At 31.9% G+C, this 14,510-nt stretch overlaps 1 protein-coding gene across 3 annotated transcripts in view; it reads right to left on the bottom strand.

Moving 5' to 3' along the window:
- LOC120430982 (protein-tyrosine sulfotransferase) overlaps positions 1-6,081 on the bottom strand; it is an 80,101-nt gene extending 74,020 nt beyond the window's left edge. For 2 of the 3 annotated variants that reach the window (XR_008211922.1, XM_039596131.2), the window contains exon 1: positions 5,304-6,081. The gene's annotated coding sequence lies outside the window, so the exon portion shown is untranslated. Of the gene's footprint in view, positions 1-4,868; positions 5,156-5,303 lie in introns of those variants that run through there. The other variant, XM_039596142.2, reaches the window with a different exon arrangement.
- Between the last annotated feature and the right edge of the window lie 8,429 nt (positions 6,082-14,510).

Here is a 14,510-nt window from a genome sequence, read left to right as displayed (position 1 = left end):
GTACGGGAAACGTACAGCTACATCGATCCAACCATATTCATAGCGGCGAGATAGTCGAGAGGGTTGGGGCGTGGACTTGGTAATCTGGATATGTGTCTCACCGGATTAATGTTAGTTTTGGGGTGAGCAGACATGATTTTTTTTTTCTTCGGTACATGCTTTTTGTGTACACGTTTTCTCATACAATATTACATGCTTTTGCTCACAAAGGTGATGTGCATGCTTTTGCATGCTATTTTACCATCGGGTTTTTGCTGTGCATGAGGAAATGGTGACAGATAGTGTGTCAAAAAAATGTGATTACTCAATAACATTAATTAGTGATACAATACACTTCAATCGAAACAAGGACAGCAGTTTTTAGATAGCTTAAAAGAAATTGAAAATAGCTTTCGTTGTTTTGTTTTGTTGTGAGCCATGAATTTTAAAAGAACCACAACTTTTAATCCAATGTGATTGAAATTAAATAAGTCTCTTATATTTATATTTTTGTCCTTTTTATATAACATGACTAGAAAAGCTTAAAAAAATTCTTTAAAAATACATAAAAAAAGGAAAATCGGGACTACAGTCTGAAAAGGCACAGGAGATTTTAGAGAAATAAGTTTGGAAATCGGAGTACTGTTTTTTTTTTGTTCTGTTCCTTCTTTAACCGAAATCAATGACGAAAATAATCAAAAATTGGCTTGAGCAGTACAATACCCTCTCTTTTTTTAGAGATATAAAATTAAAAAGAAAATATTTCAAGCGCAAGGCATTTCGCGAATCTGTAAACTAACATTTTAACAATTTTCCCTAATAAGCCAAATTAATGCTGTTTATACTAAGTACAAATTTTAAAATTTTATTTTTTTATTGATTACTAACAATTCAACTGTTCATTTATTTCCACAATCAAATCTAAATTTCCAGAAAAAAAAATGATTTTTTTTTCAATTTCGGGAATTTCCGGAATTGACGCAATATTCTTTACTGGAAATCAGGAAATTGCTATCAGAATGCTTTGAAAATCATGTTCATGTCAAATTCAAAATTGAATAATTTTATTGGCAGGGATTTTATAAAATAGATACAGAGCAAATCCAGCCCAAAACAGGATTTTTTTAGGTACTTTTTTCTCGCCCCTTTTCGATTTCAATGAAACTTTGTAGACATGCTATCCTACGCTTACATAAGTCATTTTTGTGTATATGGATCCAGTTACACTCGATAATGGCATTTGAGAAGGGCGTAAGTATTTTCAATATTTTTGTATTTCGTAAAATATTGCTGTATCTCGAAGCCGTTGCTTCGTATCAAAAAGTAGTCAAAGATAAACTTGTAGGAAATTTGACGGGCTTTCCGATAAAAAACACTGAAACAAAAAAACACTCAAGTTTTATGAGATTTTTTGATTTTTAAGTTTAAAAGTCAAATTTGAAGGTGAGCCCACGATTTTTTTTTTCGTTCATTTTTTTTGTGAAAATAGCCTAAGATGTTATAAAATGAATGGAGCATTTCATCTAAAAAAATACAGAAATTATTTACTGAAACTGTTTTTTTTTTCAAAAGTGCTCTAAACATCAAAATTTGCAAAAAACGATAGTGGGAATCGATTCTCCAGACAATTTTACATAAAAGTCTCCATATTGACCATTGTCCTAAGTCCAATTCTTGTAAAGTTATAGCGGTTTTAAAAATGAAAATGTTGAAAAAATATGTTTTTTATGGTTTTTGGCAATTTCTATAAGACAGACTTGATTTTTCAGTCTCGAAAATATTTTTACCGTAAAGCTCGTCCAATTTTCCATATGTTTGTCTTTGACCACATTTCAATTTGATGTACGGGCTTACAGATATAAGCTAATTACATTGCTCATAATTGAAAACATAATATTTTTTCAGTGTAGTATACTGCCCCTGATCGCATAAATGTCCCATATGCATTTTTATCGATTTCGAGTTTTTGATGCAGTTTGGTTCAAAATCGTGTGCTCTTTCAAAAGAGCCTATAACATCCAGTACTTTGTTCTAGAAATCGTGAGGAAATCCAGTTTTTTCGCGAAAATTGAACACGTAGTCTTTTGTATGGGACAAACTTCAAATGCGTTTTTCTCAGCTTGCTGTTTTTGCATATGGGACATTTATGCAAACATGGGCATTATAGTAACCTGGATAGTAAATTAAATTTGACTTTTAAAATTAAAAATCAAAAATTTCATAAAAGTTGAGTGTTTTTTTTGTTTTAGTGTATTTTTTCGGAAAGCCCGTCAAACTTCCTATAAGTTTGTCTTTGACCACTTTTTGATACGAAGCAACGGCTTCGAGATACAGCAATATTTAAATTACTGAAAACACTTACGCCCTTCTCAAATGTCATTATCGAGTGTAACTGGATCCATATACACAAAAATGGCTTATATAAGCGTAGGATAACATGTCTACAAAGTTTCATTGAAATCGGAGAGGGTCGGGTACAACCGATTCCCTATTTGACATGGAATTACTCTACACATTTTTTTTTCATGATTACCCGAAGAAATTATTTACGAGGACTTCGGATAAACGAGTTTGGAATGTTTGTCTAAAAAATAATCTGTTTTAATTTTTTCACATGCAAACCGAGTTACGCAAAATAATATTTTTTGATGTTTCAAATTACTGAAAATGCCATCTTTTGAATTTAAGCACATGATGGCAGTTCTGGAAATTTTTGAACAAATCTTGGATTTCCGACGTTAGGATTAGATTAGAAATCTTGGATTTCCGAAAATGCCTAAAAAAGAGCCAAACATTTTTTTATGTTTTACCCACTTAGAAGTGATTGTTTTTAAAATGAAAAGTGACTTTTTGCCAGTAGAATCTCTGAAATTATTTGTTTCTAAGATTTCAGAATAGCTACCAGAAATTTAAAATAAAAATAAAATTCATTTAACTCGACAAATAATAAAATTTATAAATTCAAATATAACTCGAAATTAGAATGCTTTATGCTCATTGATTTTAAACATCTAAAATTCGAAATATATCAGAAATTAAAAAAAAACGCAAATCTGATTTTCTAAAATTATCCTTTTTTTTCACTTCGTTTTAACTTTTTTTGTAGCGATTGCCTCCGCGGAATTTTAGGCGTTTTTTACAAGCGCAAATCAAGTTGAAGCGATGTTTTTAATTTCAAAAATTACAGATTCGATCAAATCGAGTTCTTCAACATTTTAGGATTTTTTTGACATTTTTACAATTTACTCAAAAAAAGAATTATTCCGTTTGGTAGAGTTATGCCCGAGTACCAGCGAGTGGAAGTTACCGTTCCAACTTTTTTGAGTGGGTTGGGAGTTGGAATGTTAAGTGAAATTTATCGAATTTGAAATATCCCCATTTTTCCGAGTTTGCGACCCTCCGACTTAAAAACTGTTTTCAACATGTTTAAAATACTGCATTATATGCTCAATTTGTTTTAGAGGTCGTATCGGAGTGCCCCGATTTAGACGAAACTTTTAGCGTTTGTTCGTATATATGAGATTAATTTTTGCTTAAGATGAGACATCAACGACAAAGAGAATTGGGGTAAAACGAAAAACATTTTTATAAAATTAAAATTGCACGCATTTTTGTAAAACTTGATGAAATACAGTTTTTTGGGTTGTATTTGAAAGCTCTTTTGAAGCTCTTCGAACTGTACAATGATCCAGGTATGGTTGGTTGATTTGAGTTTATCTTTAGCAAAGTACTGTTAAAAATTTCTCAGATTTTTTTGATTTTTCTAAAACAAATTTTAAAGAAAAGTCGACTTCTAAACTATTTACTCTTAATTCATTCATTTTCCGAAGCAGTTTTGTAAAAAAAATCCTATGACAAGGCCAAATTTCTTAAGGTGCGTTAATTTTCAATAAAATCTATTTTGTAATTTAAAAATATCTAGATTACATATCAAACTTTGTAGATCTACTAGATTTGTGTAGTTTGAACCAAACCAAAATTACAAAACTTATTTATTATTCCACTGAACTTATTTTTTCGTACTGTTATCAAATCGAGCTGTCACCCTGCAACATTATTCTACACTCTGCCCCCGCCGGGACCGGCTTAGGCCAAGGCATCGAAGCATAAGCACAAGAACACGAACGAAACACAAGCGCCAGCGAATTACGGCGAATTCATCGTATTCTAAGCTAGAGTCTTTCCCTGAACCAAACCAAAACCATCTGACGCAACGTGTAAAACCCAGTCGGTTGAAGCAAAGCCAGAACACGCCTCGGACCAGAGAAAGAGTTTTGTTGTGGGGGGAGGGGGCAAATCGAAATAAAAGAAGGGGCACAATCGTGAGGTAACGTCGGTTTTTGCGAAAGTTTCTTTCCTATTTCCGATTGGCGAGGGGAAAGGGGGGAGGGTCGAGAACGTAGCTCTAACTTTATTTTTGCTTGCGTCAAAGTTGTTGTGGAATTAGTGTGGAAGTTGCGCGCGAAGATATGGATGAGGTCTCGTGTGCCAGAAAAGGGCTAAAATGAATAGTTTACGGCGATTCGGTTGGGCTTGGGCCAAAATTGGGAGAATTTTAGGAAAAATGTTCGTTCGTTTTTCTGTGTTGTTTGTTCGCCAACGTTTGTTTGCAGAAACGTCAGCTTGCATACATTTTGTCTTGTTTTTGTTTGTTTGTTTGTTTGCCATAGTCTAATACCTTCTTTAGAAATTTGACTGTATGTTTAGATCAACCAAAAAATTTTTACATTTTTAATATTCATGTTCAATGAATAAATAAAAAAAAACTAAAAATTGTTCATAATTAACACTACAATGCACTTAAAATTTAACAGTATTTTTTTTTTTAATCATCCTGATTCGCCACCCTGCTCATTGTCCCACAAAAAAAAATCGCTTTGTTGACGAACCTTTTCCGAGCCGCCGACGTCGTCCCCCTTTCTGTTTATTCTGGGGAATGGGCGCCGTCGTACCGTTTGACGGTGGCGAACCCTACTTTGAATTTCACCGTGCGCCGCCGAGACCGCTTCCGTGGAATTTCTCCAATTGCCCCACGGAACGGAACCCAGGACCTTCGTCAAAACGACGTTTTCTTCTCGGGGAGCTTTTCGTATTCTAGCGTTGTACGACGACGGCTTCGTCGTGACCTTTCTTGGCACTTGCTTATCAGCGGGGCCAAATCTCGGGGCCGCTTTCGTCTTCTTCGAATCCGGATTTCCCAAGACCCTCGTTTGAGGAGGGGGGGGGACCATCGCGTTACCAGCTGCCGTTTAGAAAAGAGGGGGGGGGGGGAGGGAGGTACTTCTTGCTAGCACCCATAAAGGGGGGAAGAATATGCAAATTACCTATTTTTATGCCTTGCTGGTTGCCTCCTCCTCCGAAGGGCCGCCGCGGTGCGATACTGTTACGAGAGTTGTGCTCCGGGGTGGGTCATAAAAGTAGCAGTACCCGTTCCCGACACCGTCGTGGCCACCGCCCTCACTCCGTCGATCCCGGAGTACAAGATTCTTATTCAATTTATGATAAAACACCGCACTTTACACTGCAATTTAAGTGTGAGGAGCCATATATTTGCACTTAACGTCGATGGTCTGACGGATTACGACGACGATCGCGGGGGTATTCCCCCTCGTCCGGAACCTATTCCACCTCCGGAAGGAGGAAGTGCACTATCAACCAGCTGTCAAACTCGAAACCTAACTCAAATTTCGTCTCAAAAGCGCGAATCACTCCCCAGGAAACAATCTTCCGAGTACGTTCCGGATTGCGGAACCTCTCAGACGGAGGCTCTTCCTCTGACTGATAGCCCCTGGACGCGATTAGAGAGCAACCGGACAGTGACCAGTTTCGGATTACGGAGAGTGCGAGAGATTTCGCCTCAACAACTGTTCCAACTTTATCAATTGCACCACACCACACAGTTCAATGACAACTCTGTGAAAAAGTCACAGCTCTTCTTTCTTCTTGCTCCAACACACCACAATGGTTCTAGACGGCCACGCCACAAATCTCCGTCACGACGTGAATTTAGGTTCGCGCTCCGATGGAAACTGAGCGGAATTTCCTCGCGAAGCCGAACTCCACTTCAAGCACTTCAAGACTCTTGAAAAAGTCAGAATTATTTTACTCGACTCAACTCGCGCTCTCTCTTTATTTACACAACAAACGGTTGTGTTGGTGCGCGAGAGAGGTTTTTGTGAATGGAACAAAGTGACAGCTCGACGCAGGGGGAGAGCAATGTGGTTGTAAGGTAGGTTATGTTCAAAATTTACTCAATTAAATTGTAATTTTTGCTAAAAAAAAGAACGAACAAATAAAAGGCAACAAACTTTAAATTGAATTCTTTATTTGACACATAAAAATTGGAAAAATAAATTGAAAATATAAATTTGGAAACTAAACTCAAAATAAACAGTACCCACACCATCACAAACCAAAACAACGGTGCACCTACTCGAATGGTTGGCCAACATAACGGAGCACTCTTTTTTGGGCAACGAATGAGAACGGTGTTCGGTGAGAGAGAAACGGAGCTGCTGAGAGAGCTTCATTCAAGAAGAGCGGATTGTTTACGGAACTTTGTGTGGTTGTGTGCGTGTGGTGCGAGGGTGGATTGGTGAGCTGAGCAGCTCTTTAAAAATGTCAAAATCTGCAGGTACCGTGAGGCGGAGGTGGTTTGTACAGAGTTCGTGATCAAACAAGGGTTTGTTTTTAAACAAAGACTTTTATCGAAACTTTTAATAGAAAAGGTCCTAAAACATAGGAAATAGAACCAAAGCAAATAGAACCTTTTTGAAAAAAGCTCTAAAATTAAGCGATTTGAAACAAAGTCGAAGTGAGAGGAAAATGTTTTTTTGCCTTTCTTACAACAGAAAGGTTTAAGGTTTGCTTTTAGACAAACACTTTTCTCAGAAATCTTAAAAAATTCGTGCGCGGCGAGGAGTCGTCCCAGAAAAAAGTTCTATTACTAAATTGAAGGTTTAAATGCGCTCTTTCGATTGAATTTTGGCCCGAAACCCGGAAATCAAAGTCTGATTTTTGAGAGCTCTTTTTCTGAAATACTTGAGCGATGTCTGTACCCAAGTAACCACGAAGCACTAAATAGCAGCATTAAAACAGCATTATATTGGCATTTAATACCAGCAAATAATGCTTCAAAACATTTAATCAGCACTTTTCCCTTGAGAAATATTTCAAGTGGCGCACAGTGATGCCGATTTAATGCTTCGCCGAAAGCTCGAACAAAAACAAACTGCTTTATCGACGTCAAGGCTGGGGGAAAAAAAGAACAGCTGCTCCACTCACACTTGGTGGTGGGCCTCCTTTGTTTTTTTTTCCTGTTCCGTTTCATGTGTGAGTGTGACACTTTGATGTTATTCTTGCATTTTTCTCGTCGATCTCCAGGATGCGCGCCAGCCAACTGATGTATTCTGAAATGGGTGTTTGTTTTGAAAGTTTTAATCGATGTGGTTGATGCATCGAACATTAATTAAGACTTTCTTTCTGCTGTTTCGAGTTTCCGTTGTCATTTCGTTGGACGGAAATTATCGATTATCACTCAGCAAATTGCGGCCAGCCAGTCAAGTGCAGTACAATTAATTACGGGTTAAAAGGGACAAGCACTGGCTAACGGCTAACGGGAACTGCTTTTCCGAGGAGTGCTTGGTCCACGGTTGGCAAAATTTCACAAAGTGTATCAGACTTCCGGAAAGCAGCTTTTTGCTTGTGAGAAAAGTCATTCAATTTACCAGAGAACTTTTGATAATGTCCTTTGTGCTATGGGAATATGTTTTGAAAAATTTGACTTAATTACAGGCTGCAGTTTTGTACAAAAAAAAAACACTTCAATCAGCGGGAATTGAACCCAGTTCACGCAAAATTGAAACTGATGCACACTGGGGGAACTGCGCCTTAGCCCGCACGCTTACTAGAACGGTATGACGGGAGAAGGATTAAAGTCAATAAGAGCGTGCCTGGTTGAAATGTTTCCCGTATCGATGGGTTACTTTGTTGATAAACATCAAATGCTTTGAAGCACATTTTCAAGGTCGTAAATGGTGATTTAATGCCAGTTGTAATGCTGCAAAGTTTTGGTACTTTGAAGCATTCGCAAAGCTTATTTACTACTTCAAAACATTCCAGTGCTGATTTAGTACTGAATTAATACTTCAATTTAGTGCTTGTGGTTACTTGGGTATCCACTCTTAAAAATTTGTGTCTTCCATCATTGGAAAACCGCTCGTTAAACCCATAATTTTTATATTTCAGATTTGTAGTCATGGAGTCGGAGCTAGGGTCGGAGACAAACATTTTATTTTTCGATTCACAATTTTCGACCAATAAATTTGGTCAAAGCCATTTTTAGAGGTATTTTTTGTTTCAAACAAAAAGCCATTCGAAAACATGCGCCATAATCTGCTTGGGCCCAAAATTTGAAGCTTTTCCAAAATGTTTTTCCAGAGATATAGCAACTCCTAGAGCAACTCTCTACGAAATCGGCCGATTTCGACCATTTTTATTTTTTGTATTTTTTTTATTTAACTCAAACTTTGTGGGGGCCTTCCCTATGGCCAAATATGATATTTTGTGTCATTGGTTCACCCATACAAATCTCCATACAATTTTGGCAGCTGTCCATACAAAAATGGTACGTAAATATTCAAACAGCTGTAACTTTTGAGTGAATTTTCTGATCAATTTGGTGTCTTTGGCAAAGTTGTAGGTAGTGTTGAGGACTTTTGAGAAACAAATAGGTACACGGAAAAACAAATTTGCAGATTTTTTTATCAACTTTTTTTTCACTAAAACTCAATTTCCCAAAATACGTATTTTTTAATTTTCGAGATTTTTTGATATATTTTAGGGGACAAAAATCCGCAACTTTTGAGCCATAGAGAAACATGGTCAAAAAATCTGCCGCCGAGCTATGAATTTTTGAAAAAATAGTGATTTTTGGAAAAAATCGAAGTTTCATGCAAAAACAAGTTTGACATTATTTTTTAATGCAAAATTGAATTTGCAATCGAAAAGTACTTGACAGATTTTTTGATAAAGGGCTCCGTTTTCAAGATATAGCCACCGAAAGTTTGATTTTAGCGAAATATTTGCAGTTTTTCAATTTTTAAAAATAGTGACCATAAGTGACCATTTCTAAAAATATTTTTTTTAAAAGTTCAGAAAATTTGCTATAAAATTGTCTAAGCGACATTGAAGATTGGATCGGAAAATTTCACGAATGTTTCATGTATTAACATTGAAAATCGGACCATTAATTGCTGAGATATCGTCATTAGAAAATGATGGGCTGTTTGGGTGAGACTTAGAAAACTTCAATTTTCGTGTTTATTTTTCTTTAAGCCGCTGTATCTCAGCAACCAGAGGTCCAATCTTAAATGTCTCTCAAACAATTTTATAGCAAATTTTCTGAACTTTTCAAAATAAAAATATTTTTAGAAATGGTCACTCATGGTCACTATTTTTAAAAATCGAAAAACTGCAAACATTTCACTAAAATCAAACTTTCGGTGGCTATATCTTGAAAACGGAGCCCTTTATCAAAAAAATCTATAAAGTACTTTTCGATTGCAAATTCAATTTTGCATTAAAAAATAATCTCAAATTTGTTTTTGCATGAAACTTCAATTTCTTCCAAAAATCACTATTTTTTCAAAAATTCATAACTCGGCGGCAGATTTTTTGACCATGTTTCTCTATGGCTCAAAAGTTGCAGATTTTTGTCCCCTAAAACATATAAAAAAATCTCGAAAATAAAAAAATATGTATTTTGGGAAATTGAGTTTTAGTGAAAAAAATGTTGATTAAAAAATCTTCAGTTTTTTCCGTGTACCTATTTTTTCTCAAAAGTCCTCAACAATACCTACAACTTTGCCCAAGACACCAAATTGATCAGAAAATTCACTCAAAAGTTACAGTTGTTAGAATATTTACATTCCATTTTTGTATGGACAGCAGCCAAAATTGTATGGAGACTTGTATGGGTGAACCAATGACGCAAAATAGCTTATTTGGTCATATGGAAGGCCCCCACAAAGTTTAAGTCAAATAAAAAAATACAAAAAATAAAAATGGTCGAAATCGTTCGATTTCGTAGAGAGTTGCTCATATATCTAACAATACACGTTGAACGTTAATTTGTCATATTTTAAAATTCTCTGAAATCATCAAAATGTCAAAAATTGAAAAAGCTGCTGTAAACGGAAATTGTTGAGAATTGAGTGCCAACTGTTTCAGTAACTTAATAATTTGAAATTACAAATCATTGCGTTTATTTTTAGAAGATTTCAGAGTACCGCAAATTTGTGAAGAGTGCTGTAAAGCAGTGAAATTCCAACGTTTTGCAGTTTTCAAAACCTTTTGCCTTGAAAAAATATGGTAAAAGTAAGCACTACCGTAAACTGGGGTGACTTTGATAGCCCGGGGTGACTTTGATAGGTTTTTCAAATGCCCGTCAAATTAATATTTAAACATTTTTGAGAATTTTGAGTATGTAAGCATTAAGGGAAAGCTTATTATCGAACATATATGCAAAAATGTGACTGTTACATTGGATGTATCAAAAACAGTGGCCAAATCAAATTTCTATCAATGTCACCCCGGGCTATCAAAGTCACCCCAGTTTACGGTACTAATTTAAATTTTACATTAAAAATTTCAAGCTTAAAATACATTTTCCATAAAACTTGAGGTGTGGATAATAGCTGGCCTTTCCAGATTTTGCTCTTTGTAGAATATTGTAAAACAGTTTTGCTTCAAAATATATCACTGCTTGCTTCAAAATATAAGAATTCAAGCTTGAAATTCAAATAATTTTTTTCAGCAGTAATACCAAAACAAATTTGGTTATTTTATAGACCTAAATTAAAATTTTATGCTAAAGATATTTATATATTCAAATATTGCACATACTTTTGTCAAACATTACAATTTGTTCGATAAATTACATAAAATTCTAAAAATAATATTTACCAAAAAACTAATAAATATTATCAACAAAACTTTAATTCGTCACCCTGCAATTTCTGTTCACTCCTGCAGATATTCCAAAAACCTATATCCCACATAGAAAAATGGGCGGAAAACGGCCAAAAAGCGGGGACGTTTTGCCTGAAAGCGGGCCCGATTTTCAGCACGCTTTTTCCCCTCGTTGTGGCCCATTTCGTGCCAGAATGCAACATTTAGGCGGGCGTTACGCATTTTGGCCGAGCTGTTACGCCCGTCTGTGGCACGCTTCTGGGCACATTTTGACCACGATTACGGGCAAAAAAACGATGGCGGAACGGGGCGCATTTTGGGGGTGCTTCTTCTTCTTTAGTATTTCCGGATTCAGTTTAGAGCGGTTAGGGTGATCAATACAAATAGGGTGACAAAAAAACAAAACAGATTAAAATGTTTATTCAAAGAGTTCTTAAAATTACAATAAAAGTCACTAAACCTACTTAAAACTAGCTTATATAAATAAAAGTGGCATTAATATGTTTAAATGAATTTAAACTGGTCCTATTGTTTTAAATAACTGAATTTGATAAAATTATTTTACTAAACTAACCAAAATAGTTTCAATAACTTTAAATTAGTAGTAATTATTAAAATTTCGTTGAAGTTAGGTAAATTTTACACAGTTTAATTTAGTATATTTCAGTAAAATTTAGTTAAATTGAGTAAAATTAAATTAAATTAAGTAAAATCCAGCTAAATTTGATTAAATTTAGTTAAACTTATTTGAATTCAGTTAAATTTAGATGAATTAAGATAAATTTAACTAAATTTATATAAATTTAGTTGAATTCAAATAAATTTATTGTATTTTTCAGTTGGATTAAAAAAAAATAACTTAAATTGAAATAAATTTCGAGAAATCTAGTTAAGTTTGTTTGAATTTGGTTAAATTTATTAAAATTTAGTTGAATGTAGTTAACTGAATTAATTTAAATTGAATTAAACTAATTAAATGAAAAATATGATATTAATTCAGTCAAATTTATTCAAATTTAGTCAAGTTTAGTTAAGATCAGTTATATTAAGTAAAATTACGAAAAATTAAGCCTAATTAAGTTAAAATATGTTAAATTAAGTTAAAACCAGTTTAATTAAGTTAAATAAAGTTAAATTAAGTTAAACTAAAATTAATTAACTTGATTAAAGCTAAATAAAGTTAAATTAAGGTAAATAAACTCAAATTCAGATGAGTTCAGTTTATTTAAGTAAAAATAAGTTTAAATAAGTTAAATTCAATGAAGCTTAGTAAAAATTAATAAAGATTATTAATATTTAGTAAAGTTTTGCTTAAAGTCAGTTTAGTTTTGTTTAATACTTCAATAACTAAACAAAATTAAACCAAATTTAACTATATTTGACTAATTTTAAACGAAGTTGAAGTTAATTAAATTTGATAACATTTCGTTAAATTTGATAAAGGTAAATTTGGTTGAATTGAGTTAAATTTATTTATTTATTTATTTAAATTAAGATAAGTTCAGTTAAAGTAAACTAATTTTAGTTAAAGTAAGTAAAACTAAGAAAAATTGTTTAATTTGTCTAAATTAAGTTGAATAAAGTTTAATTTTATAAAACTTAGTTAATAATAGTTAATCATATTTAATCAGTGGAATTCAGTTAAAGTAAGATAAATTTAAATAAATTTAGTAAAATTTCTTGAATGTTGAATGTTAAATGTTGCTAAATTCAGTTCAATTAAGTAGGATTCGGTAAAATTTAGTTAAATTCAGTTAAACTAAGCTAAATTAAGATAAACTAAGTTAAATTTGATTAAATTAAGTTAAATAGGGTTTGCTAAGTATAGTTAAATATACAGAAATTTAGTTAAATTAAGTAACATTAAGATATATTTAGATAGATTAAGTAGAATTAAGAGAAAATTGAGTTAAATAAAGTTTAATGAAGTTGAATTAAATTAAATTATGTAAAATGTTGCTAAATTTAGTAAAATTTAGGTAAACTAAGTTAAATTACGTCAAATTGAATTTAATTAGCATAAATTAAGTTGAAATAAGTTAAATTAATTTAAATTTACTTAAATTAAGCTCAATTAAATTAAATTTGTTTAATTGAGTTAAATTTAAATAAATTAAGAACAAATAGGCTAATTAAGTAAATACAAGTAAAATAAGTTTAATTAAGTAAAAATAAGTGAAGTTTTACAACATTAATTTAAACAAGGTTCAATTTTGTTAAAGTTCGTTTAACTAGGTAAAATTTAGATATATTTATAAAAATGAAAAAGCAAAATTCTAAAATTAAGTTACATTTAGTTTAATTAAGTAATATTAAGTAAAGTTAAGTTTAATTTAGTGAAATTAAGTTGAATTCAGTGAAATAAAGATAAATTTAGTGAAATAAAGTAAAGTTTAGTTAAATTGAGTTAAATTTAGTTGAATTTGGCTTAATTTAGTTAAATTATGTAAAATAAGTGGAATTAGGTTGCATTTAGTAAAATTAAGTTGAATGAAGTTACATTTGGCTAAATTTATCTAAATATAGTAAAACTAAGTAAAATTAGGTTAAATTTTGTTAATTTTAATCAATTGGACTACATTAGAAGAACATAATTTTACCTAATTTTACTATATTAAGGTAAATTTAGCGAAATTCAACTTTATTCAACTTAATTTTACTTTATTTAACTTAAATCAGCTTAATTTTACTAAATTCAGCTTGATTTTACTTAATTTAACTAAATTTAGCCAAATTCAACTAAATACTACTTAATTGAGCTAAATTTCAACAAGTTTAACTAAACATAACTCAATTTCACTAAATTTTACATAATTTTACTTAACATAACGAAGTTTAACTTAGTTTTACAGATTTTACAAAAAATTACTAAATTCAGAAACATTTTACAAAATGTAACCCTTTTTGATTAAATTGAACTAAATTTAGTAGATCTCAGCTATTTGTTTTTTCTAAATTTAAATAAATTTGACATATTTAGCTGAATTTAGCATTAGTTTACTAAATTTAACTACATGAACCTAGTTTAACTTAATTTTGTAAAAATTTTACTAAATTTTACTTAATTAAACGTAATATACTTGTTTCTACTTAATTTTTCCTTAATTTATTTCAATTCAACTCAATTAAACAAATTTAAACTAAATTTAAAGAATTTAGCTAAATTTAACTAAATTTTACTTACATAAACTTTTTTCAATTCAATTTAAGTTAATTAAACTTAAATTAACGTAAATGTACTTAATTTACCTAATTTTAACTAAATTACACTGAATTAAACTAAATTTAACTTAATTTACTTAAATTTTACTTAATATAACATAATCTTACTCAATATTGCTTAATTTTGCACAATTGGCGTAATTTTCCTTGCTTAATCAAAATTTTACATAATTTATAATTTTGTAAAATAAAGTTGAATTTTAAAAAAATAATTTGGTAAAATAATGTTTGATTTTTGAAATTTTTGTAATTGATTTGAATTTAGTTAATTTGATTTCATTTCAATTTAGTTTAATTGATTAATTTAGTAAAATTTTGCTATGTTTAGTTCAATTTAG

This window comes from Culex pipiens, chromosome 1 (assembly GCF_016801865.2).
Source record: "Culex pipiens pallens isolate TS chromosome 1, TS_CPP_V2, whole genome shotgun sequence".
NCBI classification, from domain to species: Eukaryota; Metazoa; Arthropoda; class Insecta; order Diptera; family Culicidae; genus Culex; species Culex pipiens.
Note: the sequence above shows the minus strand (reverse complement) of the source record. Positions and strands in the feature narration are given on the sequence as shown.